A 25,318-nucleotide genomic window follows, 5' to 3' on the forward strand; every position below is an offset into this window, starting at 1 on the left:
TGAGAAAGGGTGTGTGTATCTGAAGATCTGACATCTTTTTTTTTCCGGTAGTTATCACCTGATAAAAGAAAATATACTGCCTCTTCTAATAAATTTAGCCTAACATTACAGGTATTCTAATAAATGAATAACACTTTTGGACAAAGGTATTATAAACACTGAAATATTGCTTACCCAAAGATAATGTGTGCAACACCAGTAACATGAATCACGTTAACAAAAGAATAATAGGTCAGCAAATTATCTCTTTCCACAGAGATGATTTTATGCTGACTTGTTGGCAGTATTGCTACTATGGACTCGGCCATTGTTGGAGCATATTAGGGGTAAAAAGATGGATCAGGATTACAAACATCTATGACTTTTTCTCTACTGCAGTAGAAGAAAAAGCTTTTTTTGCGGTGTTGTTCCACTGTATGTCAAAATCTCATAGAGTAGATCTTCAGTAACCCTCAAAAAGTAAAGAAAGGGATTCTCAGGTACACTTCTTACACCAAATCTGAGGTATCACTTAAATGATATAGGAGCCTTTTTGTGGCATAGACCACACCTTCTTCTAGTGATGTGGGTTCCATTCAGGTGATTGTATTTCAGAGTGTTACAAGTCCGAAAACAGATTTTTGATTTCATATTTTGTTTACCCAGGATAGTTAATCTAAAATAATACTAACTTTTAAAATGCACCAGCTGTATACACAGAAGTATAAAATTGAGAAGGGTAGCACAAAAATATGGTGCATGATTTAAAACACAGCTGACTACGCTGGTACTGTCTGATCTTGCATGCTTTTAGTGCCAATTCTTAGGTGCTGCACACCCTCAAAGACTTCTGAATTGTCATTGCCAGGGAGAAGAAACAATCCTCACAGAGAACTGACAGTTTCCTTGATACATACAGCAAAAACTTACTATGTTTGATAACTTCCATTTCTTAATTTTGCTTGTGTTATTCTACTCTCTGTATATGCAATCTGCATTTCTACTTATCTCTATTATCACAACATGGAGAATGCCTTCTGAAAGATTGTGCCTTGCTGAGCTTCATTGTTCATTCCTAAATGTGAACACAGCCTCTTCAGATAATCTGTGACTAATTGTTCAAGAAAGACAAACACCATATTCTATCATTTTTGTTTTAGTGATTAGTATATGTAAATTGCATTGTTCACAGGAATGAAAGACGACAGTGAGGCAAGCTTACAATAAAAACGTTCTTACTAAAAATAAATGTGCTTATATGGAAGTAATAAAAATAGGGTAGAACAGCACAAGACTCAGAGTAAATTTGGGCAGTGGAGTTGTTTATGCTAACATTTGTCTTGCTGTATCATGCATGTATGTCTACATGGCATTGTCTGAAAAAGCAGTGACAGGCCACTAGCGTGTAAGTTAATGAAACAGGTACATGTCTGCCACAGAAAACGGTTCCACAGAAGTGGTTTAGTAATCATTTGGATGCTCATGTAAATTGATGTTGTCAGTGTAGTAACAAAAGACAGCTGCCTAGAACAAAGAGTCTGCTACCGAGTCTGATACCATCTGGCCTTTTGTTCAATAACTTACTGTTCAGGCATATTGAAGATAAAAAATGAACGGTCACTTCTTTGCACTATGCTTAAACTGAAGCCTCAGTTATTCAAAACTGTCACTCATTACTTGTTATCACTAAAAGATCTATGAAAAAAAGAGATAGTATTAATATGAAACGAGGTCACAAAATTAATATTCTTCTAGTATGGTGACAATAATAAAATCGTAAAGCAGAAGTGTTTGAAAACAGAGCTGTACAAATCAATGTGCTCCAAGTAGGAGACCAAATGAATGTTGTTGTTTCCTGACCTGCAAAAAAAAAGTCACAGACAGAATCAAACTCGAGTTACAAACAGCATAAACAGTATCATATAGCTTTCAGAATGGTAATATGCCATAGTACTTTTATACTTCTCACCTCTTTCGTGATGCAGCTGTTATGGCTTACAGAGTATATCAGAGATTGTATGGAAAATGCATTTTCCATACTTTTTGGGTGACAAGCTAGTAGGTGGAACAAGATGTTGGGAAATTTAAACAGGAAGTGTTGCATCAATTAGTGCTCAAAAACATTTTTTTCTTTCTTTTTATGAATAAAATATGAGATAAAGAGCAAATTCCTCAAAATAAGACACACACAGCAGTTTTGTTAGCTGCAAGGAATGTCCCTGTTAGTCTCAAAGGAATGACTTGACTGTCTATATAAAGTTGAGTGATTTATTTTTTTCTACATAAGGCATTCAGGCCATAATCACCTAAATAGAGTACGTTGCCATAATAATTAATAAAAATCTTGTTCTGCTACGGGATTAGAAAATAGTTGATCGATCTTTATTCCAAATTTTGAGTTTGCTTTTAATGCTTTATCCATCAGGTGGATAAAGCTTTTGATGCTTTTAAACTTTTTCTGTTTCCTTTGTGGAAATTTTACTTCACAATTTCAGAATGTTAATGTATGGAGAAGAATAGAGGCCCCACAGAAGTCATCGTGTAGCATGAAATAAATCATCCTTCAGACTGCCTGTCTGCAGTGAAAGAAACAATGCTAGATCTTCCTCAGGTTATGACTCCTATATTATATATATAAAGTATATATACCTGTGTGTACTGATCAGTATTAGATATTTCAGGGAGTCTGAAACTTGTGTTAGATGATTGCCCATAACACTAGCATTCTTCAAAGAATTTTATGTTGTTCATATCGTTGACGTGCTTCCAAAATTCCACACTTTCTTCAAGGGTCATGTTGTCTAAAGAATAAGTATTTGTACAAATGGAATTCTTCATCATCTTTTGGGATTAGACAGTGGCTACAGCAAGAATGCCTTGTATGATATTTGTGCAAGGCTCAATGTCAGGTGATAATAAGCAACAAAACCCTTGCAGACCTTGCCAGAATGATCGAGAACTAAAACGGTTCTTATTCTTGCACCTTTTCCTATAGGTATGGGGTAGCAACTTATGTAGACTACCTGTTATTGGATTCCGAAACTGGTATTTTGAGTCCTGTGATAAATTTCACCATCAACCCAGTGATCTGAAAACTTTCTCAGGTGTAACAGACTGGGCACCCAGAAAACTGAATAATGTTACATAATCGGGTATGTAGTTGGGTAATGTGCGTTTTGAAATGCATGCTATTTTTGAAAGCTCTCTCAGAGCTAAACTGAGAAAAACTAGGTTTGTGCTTTTTGTTGAACTTTGAAGCATTTCCCTAGTGTATACTAGATCCTAGTTTAGGTCCTTTGACCTACAAAGGTCTTTCCATTCCCAGGTTAAAAAAATATGGTCTGGCAGAGGAAATAATGGAGTGCAACAATGAATTAATTTATTTCCAAATGGCATAAGGCACTTAGAAATAATTGCCAGTACTAAATTAACTGTTTTGTAACATCTGGTATTCAAACTTTTTTTTTTTTTTTTTTTTTGTGGTAGAAGGTAAAGAAAATTTGATATGTTCTTGTATTTCATATATGAGTGTGTGTGTGTGTGTGTGCAAAATATACCCTATTTTCTGAAAAAGATCAGAACATCAGATATAGGCTGAAAGAAAGTAATGAATATATATTACTAATATGTACCCTATAGAAAATGTTATGTTCTGAAATGTACTGGACTCTTCCAGAAGTCCTTACTGAACCCCACATTAATAATTAATACGTGTGTCCAAAAGCTAGTCAGAAGGAAGAACTCCTCTTCTCTGGGCTAAACAGGCCCAGATTGCTTAGTCTTTTCTCATAAGACAGACGCTCCAATCCCATAATCATCTTTGTGGCTCTGTGCTGGACCCTCTCTACAAGTTCTATGTCCCTCTTGTACAGGGGAGCCCAGAACTACAAACAAGATGCCAGGTGTGTCCTCACCAGAGCTGAGTAGAGGGCAAGGATCACTTCTCTCCACCTGCTGTCCACACTCCTTCTGATGCAGGCCAGGACCGCATTGGCCTTCCTGGCCACAAGGGCACAGCCCTGGCTCATGGTTAAATTGTTGTCCACCATGAAGAGTACCTCCTCAGCAATTTTTCTGATGATACAAAACTGGGTGAGTGGCTGATACCCCAGAGTGCTGCCATTCAGGAGGATCTCAGCATGCTGAAGAGAGGAGCAGAGAGGAACCTCTTGAAATTCAACAAAGGCAAGCGCGTGGTCCTGAACCTGTGGAGGAATAACCCCATGCACTAGAACAGAAAGGGGCTTGACCTGCAGGGAAGTATTTACATTTTCTTCACAAAAATAGAACATGTTTGTTCTATTTTGAAGAAAACTGACACTCCTCCAAGATTTCTAACATTTTTGAAATAGACACTTTGTGTCTAATCCCACTCAGTATCTCTGTTCTGAATGTGGAGCTACCAAATAATGTAATGATTCTATGTGTTCTGCAGTTTTAGAAGGTAATGGTAAAAAATAAAGATTAAAAAAAAAAAAAAAAAGATGATTAAAAGCCTACAATAAACACAATAAGCTACTATGGAGTTTATGTATTTTTGAGAGAAGTGACTACATTCAACATGCCTAAAATTGCTACTAACATCTCAGTTTCAAGTCCAAAACTTGACTGGTCAGAGTCGATTGTCTAGATATTTAGTGGGAGATAGTAGAAGAGGTCTGCCCTCTGTTGTTTTGAGTGACGCTTTGTGTAATGAATTTGTCAGTACAGAACAAGAGAGAGAGAAAGAGAGAAGGAACAGGACAACCAGGTGTTGACAGCATGAAGAAACATTCAAATATGGTAACTGCAAAAAATGTTTATGGAGACTGTATGAGTTGCTACTCCAGAGCTAAAAATATGTTTGTAATTAGTTTTCGAGGTACAGGAATATTGTGTAACAGTGATTTTTTTATTTATTTTTTGTAGCACTTGCTTGCTTAAAAGAAGAAATTTACAGTGGTAAATACAAATGTACCGTTGGGGACCCACAGAAGTTCACATCTAGTGAAAACACTTCTACTGATGCCTTTTCACCTCTGGAAGATCAACATTTAGATTTTCCTCTGAAAGGACTGCGATTCCTTAGTTCTATCAGTATGATATAAATGGCACACAAAGTGTTGTACTGCCTCAAAAGCTTTACAGTCCTATCACTCTCCTTGCAGACAGTATAAATATTCTTTTCCTGAATTGGGTTACTGTCATCCAGGAAAGAGAAGAAGCTACCCCAGCTACCATTCTATAGCTCTATAGCTCTTTATATATAATGTTTTTTATATTGTAGTTCCCATTTTCTCTACTTTTTTTTTTTTTTTAATCTTTGGATCTTTCTCTCTTGCATCTTCTGTTTTTCTTCCTCATACAGATTTTCTTATAGGGATTTTTCTCTATCTTTATCACCATAAAAAACCTGCTGTAATTGCAGCTGGTAGGTACACAGTAGTATCTCTCATTCTATGTTATCTTAGATACTGCTGTGTGATATTGAGGGTAGATGTTGAGATTTCTGAGATCATTGTGCCTTATGACAAGCTACGAAACTGGAGTTTGAGAAAATTTTGACAGATGCCTCTGTTTCTTCATGTGGTTGTCAAAGCTGCAGGTATTCAAATGAGAATCACTAGAGGAGTCAAGCCCCATTAAATATATTGGGATCATTTCAGAGGGATCCTCCCCATGTTAAGGAAGGAAAACAAACCCATTTCAAAGTGTTTTTTTATTTTTTATTTTTTAATTTTTTTTACTGTTTAGATAATTGTAACAGTTTATCCTTTCAGGGATGGTCAAAGAGAGGATTTGTGAAGTGTATTTCTAGAATTCCAGTAGCATTCAAAGTATTTATACAGTAAAACTTTTGGTATCTCCACATTATGGCATCCTGGGACAGGTCCACAAACTTCACTATGTGTTTATCCATTAATTACATTGTCATCTATCACACACAAAGAAACAGGATGAGGATATATCTGTTAGCCAAACAAAACCGTTTCCCTGAGAGGAAATACATTTGGCAATACAAACAATAACATGGCACTCAGAGTAAGCAGAGCGCACATTTCTCAGCATAAATCAGCCTAAATATAGATAGGCAATTCATGTTTGAAATGTAAGTGTTATTGTAGCTGTGCAACCTATTATGCAGAAAAAGACAACACAATCTCACTGCAGATTGAAATAAACCATTTACTTTGGTTGCACGTAAATAAATGTTGCTAGATTTCCCCAATGCATTTTCAGAATTTATTTCTATGATTATATTTTTTTTAACTGATTATTGTTGATAGTGAGATTGGAGATGGTAGCTTATTGTAACAGAAAAATACCTTGAGAACCCTATAGTCTGAGACTGCACTGATGAATTGGTGTTTATCAGCCTTGGAATCTTCTTAATTATTAGCCACTCTTTGGCATCAGTAAATCTATTCTCTTCTGTTGTTTACATTATGCCTGTTTTTGCTAATTAAGGAGAGTGAGGAGTATTTTCTGCTAGATGTTAATGTATTACATAACATCTACAGAGCAATGCTCATCATGGTTGTGACCGTAATGCAATAAAATAGACAATAATCAATCAGTCAATTTACCAGGTAGTTAAAGTAGAGGGTCACCAATTAATGCTGTTACTTCTGGTCATTATCATGCTGCAAAACTCGGGAGACCATCCATATTCTGATTAGTGTAGATGCAACGCTTAAGGTACAATAAGAGTGATAAGTACTGAAGTCTAAGTTATAATTTTGACTTGCAGATTGTTGAAGCATCCTGGCTTCTGTTTTTTTAAAGTTTATCATTCTGATGGCTGATGACGTGTGTAATATAGGTACTCAAATGTACCTTCATTCTTAAAATAAACATGCAGAGAAGGAAAATGGAGAGACCAGAGAGGAGAATGTTATTTTAGAGTCTCTGGCTTGAGGCATAAAGCCCACAAATGACTGAGTAGAAATGCTGAGGAAATAGTTTAATATTGTATCTTTATGTTGCCTATCATCATTATTGTAATAACTATAAAAATAAGTGACTGTGAATTTTAAAAATGGGCAAAACGGCGCTGATGCTCCAGCTGCTGCTTAGAGCCTTTTGTTTTATCTCCCTACCTATTTATTACCATTGACTTCACTGGGAAGAGATGAAGAGAACCCTGTCTTTATACCAGATGCACTGGCTCTTAGCAAAGCAAAGAAAAAAGCAGAAGTTAGAATGAAACAAAATGTTCTGTAGCTCAGGAATGCATGGGCTGTCTTTTTCACTCACAGTATCTGAACTGTGCTCTTAAGCTTCTCTGCATCTTTATTTCTGTAATGGTTTTAATTGGCAGATACTAATACTTTCCTGCCCACAGGAGGAATATAAAGATTTTTCAATATTTCTAAAAAGCTTTGAAGAACAAAGTTGCCCCTGCAGAGCTGGCTGTAATTTCATTAGGAAAGTGCAGCAAGGCTGAAAAACTTACTGGTTTATTTTGCTGGCAGTTGGAATAATTTTTGCTGCTCACTGGAGAAGAAGTTGGTTTTCCTCCCTATTTTATAGGCTGGATTGCCCTGTGAGGCTTGAACTAAAGCACAAGGTGTGTGTGATGCACAAGCTGTACTAACAGCAGTTCTGCTGGACAAACTGCATGTTCTCTGCAGAGCCATTCCTGGCTCCCTATATGACCCATTCATTCTTGGACTGTAACATCAGGAAATTAGGACATGTCTGTACTAGGCCATGCAATGGGAAGATGAAGACAGGACTCTAGTCTTTCCTTTTCCAGACTACTAGTCTGTTCTAGGGAAAGAGTTAAGCAACAATTCATATCTAACTATTCCTGCAGAGTGATACACAAACTCCACATATGGAAAACTTTATTAATATAGATATGTGTGTGTGTGTACATATCTTTTTTTTACATCAAGAGATAATCCACATTATAATCAGAATCAAAGTGATTTGCAAATATATTTTACCCATTTTTAATGGTGAAAATTACCACCTGAGTGAAGTAATGTCCCTAGAATTCCTGCTATAGGCTGTACCAGATAAGCTTGTATTTACTCATTCTTTCTTTGTTTTATAGAACTTCTGTGCAAACTTTGTAAGGTGTTTCTCATCGTCATTAATCCAGACCTGGATCCATCAGCCAAACTAGCCATACTGGTTGGATTGGTGTCTACTTGGAGATATTTTTTATAATTGGTCTGCGAGACATGAATGCTGCTACAGTTTTGTTTGTTTTGTACTTCAGGTAGTTGACGATTATTACTTGGGTAGATGCAAGTGAAGAGTGTGAAGTAGCAGTGCAGAAGAATGTAGTACAGAAAAATATGCTAGCACATAGAGGTGCAAGCAGCTGTTGGTTTATGGATATGGAAAGGAGACAGCCGAGTTAACAAAAAGAGTTCTTCAAGGATAATACTGAAGGCTATTCTGGTTGAAGGTAAACTTTAAATTAACATTTTGTGCTCATAGCTACCAATAGGCAGTAGTGAAGTGCTGGTGTTGAGAGTATTGGTGCTGGTGTTGTAAACCTTTTTCAATGGTAGTGGTTTAGTTTGTCCAAGAGGCTTTGGATTAGAATGAAGCCACAGACCTGCTCAAGAGGTGAATATCACTTTGCATCTAGTAAAAGGTACATACCAGTTGTGCCTGTACAGACAGTCTTATATACTGGAGTTGTGCTCATCTGCCACTACTCTGGACCACTATACATGAGGCTAAAGGACTTACAGTGACAATAGTGATTATTCCATCTCTTGTGAGACTTTTTGTGTGGGGAATAAAATAAATTAATCTAGTTGCATGGTTTTTGTTTTTTGTTTTTTGTTTTTTTTTTCTTTTCATGTTTCTGCATTCAATTACAGTATACTAATTTAGAAATTCAGTGTTCAAGAGAGCAGCTTTTACTACAGCTTTCACTAGAACTGCAGTGTTCACAGAATCACAGAATTGTCTAGGTTGGAAGGGACCTCAAGATCATCGAGTCCAACCTCTGACCTAACAAAACAATGAGGTAGCATTTATTCTACACTTCAGTATTTTTACTGAGCAAAGTATCAGAGCCTGCTTGCTCAGAATAATGTTGTGTTCTGGAGTTTGAGTAATGTTACCACATAAAAACATGCATTAACAATCAGTTAGCTTACAAGTGTGGAATGAGCAGAGATCCATTAGTATATTAACTCATAGGCAGTTTAAATTAGCAAAATAGCAAATAATTATTCATTATTGCAATCTCTTTTTTTTTTTTTAGTTTCTGCTTCTGAATTTTTTAATGGAAGTACACAATGTTCTCAGATATATTAGAGGTCTATTGAGGGATGTTCAGTTGGTATCAAGCTCTTAGAGCAAGCTGCTATTCTGGATTGTTTCCTAGTTAATCAGTGATTAATGAAAGCTTCCATTTTCTATGTGAATTTGGAAGCTTTTGTTCTTGGCATTGTTGAAGTATGTAAATGTCTACCTCAGATAAAACATGACAGACAACACCTAAAATACAGGGGCTTGTTCTGCTACCTGTCAGATCAAGAAATAGTTCTCTATTCTTAAAGCTATGAATTTAATTGTAACAGGAGATGAACTGGCAAATGCTCTGTACACAGTTCTTTTTTTTTTTAAATCCTCCTGAGTCATTTTGCATAATGAAGGACATAAACAACATATATGTCAGTGTCATTGCTGAAAAATAATAGTGCATTTGTAACTAGAGACCTGCAGACTCTAGTCTGCAGGTAAACATTTTTTTTTAATCATTTTACTTTTAAAAAGTAAACTTTTTTTTTTTTTTAAAGTACACAATTTTTAATTTTTTTTTTAATGAAATGACCTAGTCAAAGTGCCCCACCACAGGTATGGCTGAGTATCTGAAACTTCAGGAGAAAGTATTTGCAGTTTGTTAATTACTTTTACTGGGTAAGATCCTAGGAGGTGATAAATTCTGGCAAGATTCTCCAAAATGAATAGGAATGGTGGGTACTTAACACTTTGTAGAATTTGACCCAGAGTCTGTGTGAACTGCCTCTTTTGCCTGCTGGTAATTAAATGGTTATTTTTGCAGTGGAACTGCAAGCTGCGCTAATCATAGTGCTGCAAACATTACTGTGCAATTAATTCTTTTTTAGGGCTTTCAAAAGTAGCTCTTGAAGCTGACAGCTGCAGCCTGCAACGTATCAATTGCTTTATATAGCAACTTTAATGAAAACTCACATGAATGTAAGGTCAGTCTCTCCACAGTATGTACTAATTAAATTTCCACTTTTCTTTAAAAAGCAGATCACATCTGGCCCAAAGACAGGAGCCCCTTGTGCCAGACATGTAATGGAATAGGTGTTGTTTTTTACTTCTCATCTCTGAAAGATAATGACATGGAAAATTCATTCTTTTCTACTCTTTAGCAATCTTCCATCTGCTATTGTAGTTGTTTGTAAAGCCGAAAACAAAAGCTAATCACAAACTACTTTAAAAGAGTTTTTTTTGTGAGCTCCCATTTCAACATTAGTTTATATAGACAAGGTTGTTGAAGCAGAAGTGTTGCAAAGCAGTGTGGAACATGGTTCAATGGTATTTGCAAGACTGGGTTATTAATATTGCAGCATCCATGTAAACTAGTTGCTAGAAATTAGATATTTAAAAAAAATATATGGATATTTTCATTGCTTGTTGTCCACTTTAATTTTTTAGGTGAATCTTCTAGTTCCTTGGGAAGCAGTCTTTAAACTTAAAGCACAACATCAATATTTTTCTCTTGGAGTTCAATCTGAACTTAAGGAAGAATTTGGCTAAGTGGATTTCTATTATTCCTTTCATGATGAAAAATTAGATATTTCGGTACGCTGTGGTTAAATCTTGGATATCTGCATGTTCTGTGCATACCCCAAAATACACTTTCACATTATATTGTAGGTAAATTAATTTACACGCCTTCTACTAATTCCTGTATGAGAATGCAATCTTTCTTGTCTTAAAGATGGACAGTAACATACAGGAATCTCATTGTGATGTTGAAGAAATTTCTAGCTATGTTCTGGCATTTCTGACTGCAGTATAAGATCCCAGACTGTCTGAAGATGAGGAAAAATATCTTAAAAGGAAGTGGGGTATCTCGGCCCAGATAAACTCTAAACTGTGACTCAAGACATACAGAAGTCAGACATCTGAGATGAGCAATGTAAAGACACTGTTTTTGCCATTTTTGGAATAGCATGTTTTCTAACCCAAATCAGAACAAAATCTGCTTTTCTAATTTTGGAGGGGATGGGTTGAAGCCTAGCTGGAGGTGACAACACAGTTGTGCTGGTGGATCCTGGCATGTCAGTGCGAAAAACGCGTGTTCCAGACTTTTCATTCTGTAACATGCATGGCCAGACAGTCTGTGGGGGTGGAGGGAATGACTGTGTTAAGTCTTCACTTCTTTAAAGTGCCATTAATTTCAGAAGGACAGAATTTCACTATAATACAATCAAAGAAATAGAAATTACTGAAGAGGGGATGACAGCTGTAGAGGAAGCAGTCAATCCCTGCATTATTTTTTATGTAAAATGTAACTTATACTGTTCCTCATTTATTTTTGCTTTGTGTCTTAATAGGACCAAAGGTAGTTATTTCTTTCAAGCTGTTTGTCAGAAAAGTGATTCCAAACGAACTTCCAAGAAACTGAAGCTGATGAGCAGATTCCAAGCAGAGCAGTGTTACCATGGCCATACAACAGGCATACCATGACTGGGTGAGCATTTTCTCTTAAGGGTTGCAGAACACCGAAAAACTCTGCATTTCAGCCTGTTCTTCTGGAGTTGATTTGATTGGAAGAGAACAATGTTTCCAGATACCATATGCTATGGTACACTGTTTGCTTACCTATCCCAAACTAGGGACCTTGAGACTTTGTATTCTAAGTAGTTAGTAAATACTGTTTTTCCTGAAAAAGGTGTCCTGTGTCACTGCAGAATGTTTTCTAATGCACACAAAACATGAGAGAGCTAATTCCTCTACATGAAAGAAGCCAACGTGAGAAATAGGTTATATGCTGGGAATCCAGTCATAGTGTAACTGAGCAAAAAGTGTTCTTTTGCAAATAAAAAAATAAAAAATAAAAAAATGATGATAGGTAGCTTTAAGCACTGGTGGGTAGATTGCTGTATGGCTCTTTAAGATCAGCCAATTGCAAAAGCAGTATCAGCAAAATACTAATTTAATGAGTCTGTTTTGTGAACAATTGATGCTCTGGAAGGCACTGATTTTCTTTCCTATTACTTTGTGTAAACATACTTTCATTCAGCAAGCCTAATTGAACTATGTGAATAGTTCCATTGAAAGTAATAAGATTAACCATGCTGGAAGCCAAGCACATTCTTAAATATGTTCATAAGCAGTGACTGCAAATTTTAGTACAACAGGGGCCCCAATGAAGCCTAAGCCATTTTGTTTGGCCATATTACCTCCAATGGAAAAAAATACGCACAGTAAATTACTAATTCTGGTAAATCTTGTTTCCCATGAATGTCAACCATAAGTTCTCAAAATACCAAAATTTCATTTGCCTTTTGGATTTTGTTCCTCAACACAGCAATCTCCTCCATTATTTTTTCTATATTTTAAAATTAATTTCCAAGCTTATAGTGAATTTTGTAGATAAAGCATTATTTATAGGTTACAGTAGAAACCAGTGTAAGGTATATCCTGTGCATTCTGATATGCACATACAAGTAAAATGAATGTGTTTCTATCCGTTAGTTGGGAAGATAAATAAACTTTTTACTCATTCAAAGGTATATTTTCCATAACTTTTGCCACAGAATATACGTGAATTTAACTTAAGATGTCAGTGTGGATAGTTTGTATCCCTTTGTAGAGGAATCTTCTGATCTCTCCTATTTTTAATCTTCTGTCTCTGTGCATGGTAGAGGAGATTGCTCTGCAAAGAACAGACTCTTTGGAGAAATACCACAGAACCACTCATATTGATGTGAAACATGCTTTGCAGATGCAGGTAAGACAGAAAGTCTTTAAGTTGTCAGGCTTAGCGGAAGCTGGATACTTTTGGCTGTAGCCATTTCTTTTCAAATCTTAGTGTGTTTTTGTGTGTGTGTGTGTGAATGTGCATTTTTGTTCTAATTTTGTGTCACATGCTTTGATCTGTTTCCTAGTCTCCCACTTAGGTTAATTTCATTTGTACTGTACTGACCATTTCATCGAGAGAAAATTTTATATGCATGTAAAGAGTACAGAGTTTTGGACTGAAAAATTCTAGACATGGACTCTGTGGGGAGTGTCCTCTTCCTTTTATGAACCACTGCAATAACAATGGTGTTCAATAATACTGTACATTCCTCATGCTTTCAGCAGGTATAATCACAGAATCACAGAACCACAGTAAAGCTTTTAGTCTTTGCATATCTGCTAGAGTTTCAAAAGAAAACATATACCTACTAAAATACGAGTCTCGGGGCTTAATGGACCAATGAAGGGTGTCAGCTTCATACTGTCTTTGAGGCCAGTGATCTTTGAGTACTCAACAGTTTCCGATCTGGTGGACTGCAAGTCTCAGACTCAGGGTAAGGAAAGATATTGAAAAATGATAACACATATTAAAAGGAAAAGATGCCCCTCTGTTTCTGGCAACTTTTATACCTAAATATCATTTTTTATCACAAAAGAAAGATTATTAAAAACTCTTAATTGACTTGTAGTCCTGAAATCTATGCAAACCAGTGTCTAAGCTGTACAATGTATATGCTTTTTAGATTAAATATGATTTCAAGTGAAAGGAAAGCCAGCAGCCAGTTTGGAATTTGCATTTTGGCAGCTTCACATAAGAGTTACAGAACGTGGTCTGGGCTGAGTTCTCCAGAGGAGACAGACTGAAGGCAGGGTCACGTTTTGTGATTTATTTAGTTTCATGACATTCTTTTAGCCACATGGAAAAAATTCTGATGTTCGTTGTGCTTCAGTGTTCCTTAATCTCACAGTGAGAGACATACCGAAGGAACCTTCTGCCCATATTAAGTGTAATATTTAACTGGCACACAAGAAATATCTGAACAATTAATTTTGATTCAGTAGTAGTTAGTCTATAGGAGAGAGAGAATATAATGTGCAGCAAAGGTTTTCATGTCATCCTGAGAATATTAAGTAGGAGTTCTATTTGGCACTTTCAGAGGTCTCCCAGTGGAAGACTAATGTTCACAATTCAACAAGATTGTTGATCATCAGTGAGAAGAGCCAGCAGGTTATTTAAAGCTTTGGAAAAAAAAGTATTGAAAAGGAAGAGTTCCATTTACTTAACCTATCCAATGAAAGGTAAAAGGGTAGTTCTATTATAATTGTATGAAAAATATAATAGTCTCATAATATATAAGAAATAAAATTTTCCTATGGAGGGCTTCCCAAAGTCTGTTAGACAAAAATAAAGTTCTGACATTTGAAACTGACAAATTGAGAATCAGAAGATTAAATATTTTTACTAATTGGACCTACATTTACCAAGGATTGCCATGGATTATGCTTCCCTGGAAACACCTTAAATCAAGAATAGATACTGCTTCATAAAGTATGAATTGCTTGAATGAGTTTTGACTGATTCAAATTGATACTCCTGTTTTTTCAATATTTGTTTTTTATTCTTGACAAGTAAGTAAGTGTTACAGGTTGGTTACAATGTTTTGGCAATTAATACACGCTTGTTTTCCCATAGGACCTACTAGAATTTTAAAAGTCTACGTACAGAAACAATTAGCAAAACATTCCTTTTCCTACTTACGAACCAAAACACAATCTCACACAGTTATCTCTATTGACCAGATTTTGCTAGATGTTTGACAATTTCAATTTAAAGTGGATTAAACATTTGTGTATTGTTTACAAATCAGGTTCTATAAAACATCCTGAGTACATGAAAATGACAGTGATAGATGTGAAGTAAGATACACACAGTTAATGCTGACTGAATTGCTAATTACAGGATTGACATCTCATTTGAAATGAGATTCTTCAGGTCTTTTGCAAAAAGAATTGGTAGTGTTGTCATGTAATTTCTCCGTTTTCCTCAGCTTGTAGTTTGATGTCCTGTAGTTAAAGTTTGACTAAAGATCCTGTCTCACCTTGTAAAAGTCTCTTGCAATGTAAGAAAAGCCTTAGGATAAAAAACAAAAGAGTCACCATTTGGCAAGTATTAAATCATAATCCTCCCCCTCTCCCCCCCGCCCATGCTTTCTCCTACTAAAGTAGATAAATTGTGCCACACTATTGTTTATTGTTAATTGTTTTACTAGCTACACTAGCATTCTTACCATTTGTGCTTTCTTTCCCTGGCCCTCAGGAAAACTAAGTAGTGCTATTACAGTGGTAAATTATGCACTAAATGCAGGAATCTGGCCTGAAAGGAAAGTGCATTTTTGATGTTACATTTTATAACATAAATTCTTATCTGGAAAAGGTAAAATGCTAAATTTCAGAAGCAAAGTTGTAGAGTGCCCCTTAAAACAGTAGTTAGATGTAACAAATGGTTGGTTTGGCAGAAGCAGACTGACCAGATGTGGTCTCACAGCTTTAGAGCATGTGAGGATCTCTTGGTTGAAGTAATCACGTTCTCTTGCCTGGCCACATGTATACAAAGATCAGCCTGGATATTCAATGACCAGAGCAGGATTATTTCTTGCAAGGTGAGTGTAGTTTTGAAAGGATTTTAAAAATAAATCCTGTGATCTGGTACGTGCTGATTTGGTGGTGTGGGTAGAGAGGCAATCATAAGGAAGCAGGAACACAGAATAGCAACGCTAACACTGAGAGTGGAACCAGAGGCTACAGGGTGTAAAAAAGCGACTGCATGGAGCGTTCCCAGCGCTGCTGAGCTGCCACTGTTTGCCAACTGACTTCATAAATAAGGCAGCCACTGAGTACATACAAGGGGACCCAGCAGTTTGAGCAGGCTTTGCCTAAGGCTTTTTCAGGAACAGAGACTCCATTTGTGCAAGGAAAGCGTCTCTTGGCTTAGGTGATTTCAGAGTGAGGTACATGCATGCTTCTTGATATCATTCCACTCTTTATCTGTTAATGTAATTAATTTACAAGAGTGATGCATTATCTCTGCTCTCTGTGATCTGTTAGAGAGGACCAAAAAGGAGCTCACTCAAACCAAGCAGATTCCAGAAATGTGTAGGAGTTAGACATGTGAGGAGGCATGGTAGAAGCACAGAGGAGGCTGAGTTATGCATGGATATCCTAAGGCAAAATCATATATTTTACCTCCAGAAATAACGTAATGTGCAGAGAGGACCTCTGCATTCCCTCAGGCATTCTGCACACCTGCCCTGCTTGCAAGGAAGAAGATTCAAAAGCAAGCCCTACAAAATGACAATAGTAATTTATTAGTAGTAGTAGTAGTAGTATATTCAAAGGGTAGGAAGAAACTGCTTGGTATATTGCATGCCTTATCTGAGATGTTTGGTTTCAATGAGAGGTGTAAATGTACATCACCAAGCAGAATACAGATACATTTTTTATCAGCATTTTTGTAGCCTGTAGCACTGCAAACTTATCTTGTAGAAGGACACTCTAGCTCGGGCTGCATCCTCAACTTGCATGCCTCAGTTAAATGGCTGAAATGACTTGGAATGAATGGGTAACCTCACTAATAGATTAAAAATCAACCAAACAAATGAAACAATTCTGAGGGATCCTCACTGAGGTTATTATAATTGAGATTAGTGTCAGTAGATGTTCAAGTTATTCCAAGCCTTGCTGGGTGATAACACTGGGGGGCAGAAATTTTACGTTGTTAGAAATTATTCAAACAGTGGGGTGATGTGGTAACAGCACTATCACTCTGATTGCCCTGTTTGACTAAAAGATCCATCCCAAATGGAACCGTACTTCATACAGGAAACATTTGTGATGTCAGTCTCCCATGTCACATAACCTTCTACCTTTCAGGTTCATAAGTGACTTTGGTATTTGGAAGATATATCATTATTGTCTCTGACAGAATCTTTGTAACTTCAAAGTCTTTTGAGACAGAAAAGTAACTTGAAGTATTTATAACAGATCAAACTTTGAAATAAGAACAGTGTCTAACAATTGTTATCCTTTACCGGTCTTTCTAATAAGATATTATATGGCAGGAATACTAAGTGCCTTCAGCTCAGCAAATGGACCTTTAATTCCTTCTTCAAAAGTATCTGGTTTACTCATTCTGGCAGCTAAACTGTGAAAATAGCTAGTAGTTCATATAGCCATATCATTAAATAAGTGTTACTCTCCCTAATAGCCAGAGTCTGCCAGAAGAAGAACTTGCCCTGTATACTTCAATTCTTCTACTATCCTTATTAATAGATAAGAAATGGAAATGCCATGGTGTTCAGTGAATTTTATAGATTAAAATATATTTAGATAGCTGACACATACAAGGGATTTACTAACGTCAGTAGAAGAAATACAAGACACAGAAATCCAGAAGTGTTTCTGAATAATTTTGTGCTTATTCAACTTTGTGTCCACTCTTTCCCCCAAATGAAGTCCAGTGTTTTACAACCAAGCCTTTTGCTTGGCTTTGAGATTGGAAGCAGGAGGGTAAAGTACTTACATTTGCTGTCTAGAGACACAGACATTCTTAATGTGATAGACTGCCATATTCTAGCTCAAGTAGTGCATAGAGGCTCTGCTTTCCATACATTATTGTTGCTGAACGTACAAAAGCCATTCAGGCCTGTCAGGGAATCACTACTTTTCTTGTTCATACTTTCACAGCAGTAACATGTCTTTCTTTTAATCCCTGTAGGGGATAATATTTTATGGCAGATTAGCTAACATGACATGCCTAATAAGTTACTAGGAAACTAGGTCTGTGGTTGGCAATATTTATGCAAAGCATGGTATGTGTTTATGATAATGAAAGCTCCCAATGGTGGTTGGCCCACTGCAAGGAAAGTTACTGTAAGGCTAGTGATGGATGAAGGTGAGAGGGATGATGTTTTAGTAAGTAGAACTGATTGCTTGATCTTTCCACTCCATGGAAGTGAGATGTTTTTCTGCTGGGGCCAGCAGACATAACTGGATAAAGTTTTCCTGGTAGAGGCAGTTTATTTAGGTGATACAAGGAGCATGAGAATAACAGTAGAATAACAGTAGTAATAATAAGAACAAACAGACAGACAAAAACAAAACACGTGAAATAAGTAGGTGATTTGCAAATAGCAGATGTGCATGTGCTTGTTCTTCATGTACTTTTTTTTTTTTTTTTTTTTTACAAAAGACTTGTATGCATTACATGTATGCATTACATTATTAACTTAGACATTATACATTGGTTTAATGGGCCTAATTTTCCTAAGAGTTGTGTTAAAAATACGTGCCCATGAGGATCACACTCCTTTGCTCTTTAAAATATAAGGCCTAATCGTGAAGAATGACTATGGCCTAGGTCATTAACTGCTAAATCATACCTGTTTGCATTTGATAAGGAATCAACATATTTTATGGAAATAAAAGAAAAATTAACACAATTTAAAATGATTAAATTATTAAAATTACTATAATAAAATGTATATTTATTAAACTATCAGTATTGAAATATTATAAACTTAAGGTATTACTACAATTATTTTATATCGAGGTAATGGTCACACACAACTTGATAAAAGATATTCCTGATTAGACTCTGGAAAAAGGGCATTTCTAATAGCAGGTTTTCTTGGGCTGCATACTTTCTGCTAGGGAACAGATAAAAGTTTCCAAAGATTAAAAGTTATGGGACAAGCAAATGGTAGGATGCAGCAAAAAGGGCTGCTGTCTACCATCACCAGTACCTTCTTTGGTAAAGAGACTAGGGGCCAGTATATAAGAATGATGGGGAAACTGCTTCTACATGTATAATATGGCATTAAATAAAGCACTAGGTTCCAGCTCCAAACTTTGGTGAATAAAACAAATTTCCTTCATACAACAAAGATGAACTGTTAGGATGTGCATGCCAATGAAAAATGAACACTTGGGTGAACAGATTTATTCCTGAAAATAATTTCATTATACATACTAAGTAATAGAAGAGAACTGAGAGACAGCACACTTCATCAAGCAGTATTAAAATATGTATTCATCTAGCTGGGAGTTTGAGATGTATTTTTATAATAGTTCTTCCAGTATTTTATCATTTTCCTATTGGCTAGTTTCATTTGCCTAACAGGTTTAGACTTGATCTTTTTCTCTTTTAACAGGTTTTCTCTGTATAGTTTTGATCTGGAGTCATTGGGATAGAGGAAAGTTTTTATCAGTTCTTTTTGTAAGTGGTATTTCTTTACAGATACCTCATTAATAGATATATAAAGATACCATTTTTATTAGGTCTGTTCACCCAAAAGAACAGGAAGTGCACTTACTCAAACTATAAATTAGGTAGATTCAAGGACCAACTTTTCTTTCCAATTTCAGAGAATGACTGTGTTGGATAAGAAGAGTAAATGAGCCAGTGCAGCTCGCAGGAAAATGCACTTAGCTACTTGCTATGAGGAGCTATGTATATCCATACATATAGTACTTCAGGTATGTGTTTGATACCCATTGTCCTCAGTGAGCCAAAAGCGTATCCTGGAGTGTTTTGCTGAACTGAGCCCAGGTTCATTGAAGTATTTTTATTTTTCATCAAGTAGTACTTCTTGACCACGATTCTGTGACTATTTTGGGGAGCCACAATAAATGGGAGCAATCCAGACAATGATTAAGCAAAATTGAGCTGTTTCTCTCTGACTCCTTCCTTGTTTTTTAGTTTACTTCTATTTTTACTGTGAAGGAGGCAGAAGTGGAAGGGAGCTAGTGCTAGTGTATCAGACGTGTTTCTTCCTTTCAGAAAGGAACTTGACAGCTAATGCTGTGAAGTCTTGTCTCTGCAGCGTCTCTCAGAACCTGGTAGGAGAGGTTGGGCAGGATGGATACTGATATTGTTCAGTATGAACACACAAATGACATGCATCTTGATGTTACCCTTTTTTCAGAGCCCAGAGGTTCATGGGTTTTTCAAGTGCTGTCACACTCATTGATTTGAAGGAAGGAAGCCCTAAAGCAGGGAGGTTGTTTAAGTTGAAAAAATAATTGGGCAGTATGTCAGGATTTGCATGTAGCCATGCTGCTAAGTTGTTTAGCAATGAATTAAAAAAGATGAGTTTGTGAAATGATACCACAAAACACATGTGACAATTTAATCATCTTAACCTTTATTCACGAGAAGGTTGTACCAAGGTAACTGTATAGTTACAGTAATACTAACCTCCCCCTTATCCTTTCTGACTAGCCAGTCATGTTTGTGCGTGCGTAGTCATCTGTGTTGTGAGCTGTTGAGGTTGCAGGAACTGTTCTGTAGCAGTCAGACTTTGCTTGTAGAAAGAAATGTTGTGTAAAGTATATTTTATATCAGTCATTATCATTGTGGTCATTATTGAGCTTTGTAGCAGTGTATTGGTGAAAAACACATGTCCTGACTGGAGAAGTCATACCGGTCCCAATTTGTAGGTGTAGACTGCTGTGTTCACAGAACTGCCCCTAGCACCTCCATGGCAGTTTTTGTCCAACATTTCACAGGCAAAAAGTGGTTAACATGAGGATTTCAATTATCTTGTTGCTGGTGCATGTCTTATTTATGTGTTAAAAATATGAGATAAGAGTTTGTCTTCTGAGAATTACAGATTGTTCCTTTAGCTGAGGAAATGAGTTATACTGCCCTGCACTGTTGCATTATGTATGTATTTGTTGCTTCAGGTAGGTTAGACTGTATCGCTGTGTTATACGAGCTTTTAACACTTAAAAAAATGTTTTAGTTCACTATTTCATTATTTAGAAAAAAATGCACTATCTTCCTCTTTAGAGAAAGAGGCCTAAACAAATATCAAACATGTTACTTGTATTTTGTAGTTTTGTGATGTTAATTCTCTGAATGCCTTAATATTTGTTGGGAAGGTTCTAACTTTATTGTTCTTGTCATTTATTACCTTGAGAATTGTTGTTTTATTTTTATGGCAAATCTATTATGAGTTTATATAATATTATGTTTTTAATCAGCAGTGCTTCAGATGATACTCCAGCTCAGTGGTAAGAGCTTGCTTTAGCTCAAATGATATTTTCCCAAAGCACGTAGTAATGCATCTACTTATTCAAAGTCATTGCCACACTAAGAAGTGTAATTACAGACTGTATGGAGACTCTTGATAAGAAAATGGAAAAAAATGTATCAGCAAGATCAAAGAAGCACCTGAAGTTAATTATAAATTAGCAGTCAAGTGTAGCCATCAAAATACTTTAATTATTACTGGAAGTTTAAAAAAATCCAGCATTATCTTGCATGTTAGTTAATTTTACTGCTAAGTCCTCTCATTGTATTCATTTACACCTAAAATAACTGAAAGATGAATTGTTTCCAGCCTAAGAGAAAGGTAATAGAGATACCATGTGTCAAAGCTTTCTACTTGTACAGGAAGGTTAGACATCTCAGATATTTTCTCACATTGTCAGTGCCTCCGTATTCCTACAATGAGGGTGGTTAGAGAAACCTCATTGAAATAGGGTGTATGACTCATGCATAAAACTGAATTATGCTGTTAAATTTACCTGCTACTAGTGTGATAGTTTTTTTTGTCTGTTTGTTTTTTCCCAAATCAAGAAGGTACATAAAGCCTTATTATCAAATTAGTTTTGAAGACATAGCCCATGAGGGAACAACTGGTTCTGGCAGTCAGAGAGGTGCATAGGATTATCCAGACTCTATTTAAGGTCAGAGGGCTTGGTCATGAGCCAGCCCTTAGATCAAGGCTTAGCAGTTGCTGTCTGATGCCATGGTACCTTCTCTAATGTCATTTGGAAAGCTCATGGACATATAAGGAGTGATGGTAATGGGGACAAAAGCTATTACTTTGTTTTGTTTTCTTTCTTTTTATAAAAGAGATTAAATCTTCGTCCATAAGGCGTGCTGTTATCCACACAGGCCAAATAGAAAGTGGAATAAATCCAAGCGATCTGGTTTAGAATCCAGCTTGTCAAGAAATAGAGGTATTTGGTAACTTTTTGTCATCTACATATTCTAAAACTTTAGTTTTCTTTCAATTTAAAAAGCATGTTTTTATGCTTATGCTAAATGAATTACCCAAAGGGAATAATTTAGCTAATGAATTTGGGATTTTTTTTCTTGCTTCTGAATCTGTAAACAGGTTGTAATTAGAGACAGCTGAAAGATTGTGGAGAATTCAAAAGATAATTTAGTCTGTTCTTTAAAACTGGTTGTGCAGTATAACTATTATTGGTTGTTTTGCTTTGTTTTGTTTTTAGCTCTTACACATTAATTTCTATACATGAAATCAGGTCAAAAGGGAAGCAAGGATGAATAATAAAAGAACATGTAAAAAACATCTGGAATCTTAACTTCATTTTGATGAAAGATATACGTGTATCTGTTTTGTCACAAGCAGTTTGTCAGTTACCTTACAGATCGACTGATTTGGAAAAGCTCAAAACCAGTTGCATAATTCAACCAGATTAGTGTCATTCCATACAGGAATTTATCATCTTTTCTGAGATGACCTATAGACATCCCAGAGTTTCCGCAGGAAACAGAGCAGCTCTTTTGCAGCTTCACTATTAGAAAACTTCTCCCAAAGTCCAAAATCAATCATTCATGAAGAAATTTCATCTCACTATTTTTTGTCATACCCGCTGTACGGCTGGAGTTCTTTTTGCAGCATTTTTTTTAAATACTTGAAGATAGTTATGTCACAGAATCACAGAACTGTAGGGGTTGGAAGGGACCTTGAAAGATCATTGGGTCCAACCCCCCTGCCAAAGCAGGTTCCTCAGAGCAGGCTACCCAGGTAGGCGTCCAGACAGGCCTTGAATATCTCCAGAGTCTTCTAAACCTATTTTCCATAGGCTAAATTGTGCTAGTTCTTTCAGTTTTTCTCAAAGAATCTGGTGTGTGGGTGTCCATTCTTCATGTTATGTTCTGTTTTATTCCTTATCAATCTACGTGAAAAGCATCAATAATGAGTAAATTATGAGCCTAAATGCCTGCAAAGTGAGAGAAGTTCAACTTGCTGTGAGTTTTCACAACTTCAGTGTCTTAGAATAATTACTTCCTGCATTGTGAGGGGACAAACAAGAAAAATGGCATTTCACTTAAGAAGGTATGATGTGAAGTTTTGATTTGAGACTCTGAAATTGCAAGCCTGTGGCAAAATTGAGGGCCAGTTTCTCTATTAATTCTGAAATCTAGCTGTATAATGTGTAATGGGATATTATAATATTGGGGCATAGATGGAGCATATTCATTGGATAAGAACAGTTTTGAAACAAAGTTATTTTTGTTTTGTTTTTTAAAGTACTGATAGTGGAATCCTAACCATTAACATCAAGTTAGTTCTAATCTTGGTAAATGCTAGATTTTTCAGATATATTTAAATGTAGAATTAAGGGAAAGAAAAAATCAAGAAAATCTATAGCGCCTCTGCTTAAGAGGCATTTCCAAGATTCTGGTAAATGTATTTTGCTACTGCCTCAGAGATTGCTCTTTTGCTTTGATGTTAGTATTACAGCAGATTTGAAATAGGTAACTCATTTTGTAACAGATGTGCCCATTGAGTATGCAGAAACATTTCTCTGTTTTCGTAAAGAAACAGTAGGAGAAATGGATTGAGAGTGTGATTACTTTTAGTATAAGCTCTTGATATTTTTCGTTACCTTTTTGTCAGTCCTATGCTACTCAAACGCAGCAAAGCTTTTTTTTACCACCATGCAAGGTTCGACTGTGGAAGCAGTACAATGTCATCCAGTGTATCCTGACAAAAGGGGGAAGCTCGGCCAGTGTGACAGCTTACTGATCTTCAATTACAAGATGCAAGTTACTGCTGGAGTGTTTACAGAAGGGTTGTAAGTTTCTATCTAAACAGTGCATTTAAACTGATCTTCTACTATAGAATGTTCCCACGTGCTATTGGCAGTCAGCTGCTTCAAATGCATGTGCATGGAGTGCAACCTGAAATGCAGCATGCTGTAGGAGATGGTTAGATAATCTAATGTACACTCTTTTTTAGGCTAATACATCTGACCTTCTGACTTAACACACTCTCTTCTAGTCCTGATTTTATATTTCCAACTCAAGCAATCCCAGATAGTGGTGTACAATATCATTAAGCTATGCCATAATACTCTTAACAAGCAATTGAAGTGGAATCTTGAATCTGATGGAACCGTATTGTAATGCAAACTGAACAATGTATATATAATGTTAATTCTAAAAGCTGAGCTTAATTTTTGTTCTGTTTGACCAATATTGCTAATAGAGAAAAACATTTTAATTTCTGTGGAACTGCTTATACACATTTTTAAAAGTCTCATAACTCTGTTACTTGTTCCTTGCTTTGATTTTGTTTCTGGCTGTTGCAACAACAGTGAGTATAAATCTTCCAAGTGCCCACCTGCTGGCTTCATGGATCACTTGCGAAGTTGTCACTAGCAGATATCAGACTAGTCAACTGCAAAAATGCTGTGGATCAGAATGAGCTAGCTACCACAGAAAATGTTGGTTTGATGACAGTAAACATGAAAACTGATAGCTGCTAAAGTATGCGAACCGGAGTTCTCTCATTTATGCTAGCACAACACTCTTGCAAAGTGGTAGTCCAATGTCCAACCACAATGAAATGGGATGAAAATCTCCCCAAAATACTTGTGGATTTTTTGTTGTTCCTGCTTTATTTCCTTGCAAATACTTTGCCATGCTGAAGAAATGGAGGCTAATATGATTAATATTTCAAGCAGAAAATATTTTGTCATCTGCCTGACTTTCCATCCCAAACTTGTGTGGAAGGATGGAAAGTAAATGAGTTTGTCTTTGTGTCAATTGATTCTCAATACATACTCAAATTTGTGTATTCTTGTCTTTCTGAACTAAGCAAATAAACACACTGAGAAAGGGCCTTCTCAGTATGTCTCTTTAAATCTCTCAGCATTTTTGATATCCCCAGGGTATGTATCTGTGTCATCACTTTTGTTTTCAGTTTGTGCTGAGTTTGTTCAGTCTGCATCTGTAAGTGTTTTATAGTTATTCTGGCAATACAGGCATGGTTATTAACAAAAAAAATATATATATATACATATACATATATATATATATATATATATATATAAAAGTTACTAAAATAAGATGTTTCTGAGGCACAAGATGTGCTGTTCATGGCATAAACAAGGATACTATACCAGTCTGTTGCTAGCTATTCCTTCTGTCTTCTCTTTTCTTAGGTCCTGTAAATTTTCAGTCTCTATATATTGTTTACTGGGGGAATTATTTTAATCAGACTCCTATGCACATTCCTCTGCCTACCCAAAGATAAGCTTTGCGTGACAGATGGCTTCT

The 25,318-nt window shown here is 36.1% G+C and overlaps 3 long non-coding RNA genes across 4 annotated transcripts in view; all 3 read left to right on the forward strand.

Moving 5' to 3' along the window:
- LOC113840928 (uncharacterized) overlaps window positions 1-4,366 on the forward strand; it is a 42,913-nt gene extending 38,547 nt beyond the window's left edge. Inside the window, exons 5-6 of the long non-coding RNA XR_011809902.1 lie at window positions 2,975-3,131; window positions 3,852-4,366. This is a non-coding gene — a long non-coding RNA (uncharacterized lncRNA). The remainder of the gene's footprint in view (window positions 1-2,974; window positions 3,132-3,851) is intronic.
- A 3,652-nt stretch (window positions 4,367-8,018) lies between these two features.
- On the forward strand, window positions 8,019-14,229 carry LOC140002681 (uncharacterized). Of its 2 annotated transcripts, none has more exons than XR_011809904.1 (6): window positions 8,019-8,380; window positions 10,062-10,767; window positions 11,526-11,662; window positions 12,840-12,925; window positions 13,282-13,490; window positions 14,094-14,229. It is a non-coding gene; the product is annotated as an uncharacterized lncRNA (long non-coding RNA). The 2 variants fall into 2 exon arrangements; XR_011809903.1 differs by having other exon boundaries at window positions 8,022-8,380; window positions 13,279-13,490.
- Window positions 14,230-21,881: 7,652 nt separating this feature from the next.
- LOC140002682 (uncharacterized) lies at window positions 21,882-25,018 on the forward strand. Its single transcript, XR_011809905.1, has 3 exons — window positions 21,882-23,090; window positions 23,703-23,832; window positions 24,355-25,018. It is a non-coding gene; the product is annotated as an uncharacterized lncRNA (long non-coding RNA).
- Window positions 25,019-25,318: the final 300 nt, after the last annotated feature.

The sequence above is a fragment of the Anas platyrhynchos genome, chromosome 5, assembly GCF_047663525.1.
Source record: "Anas platyrhynchos isolate ZD024472 breed Pekin duck chromosome 5, IASCAAS_PekinDuck_T2T, whole genome shotgun sequence".
Taxonomy (NCBI): Eukaryota; Metazoa; Chordata; class Aves; order Anseriformes; family Anatidae; genus Anas; species Anas platyrhynchos.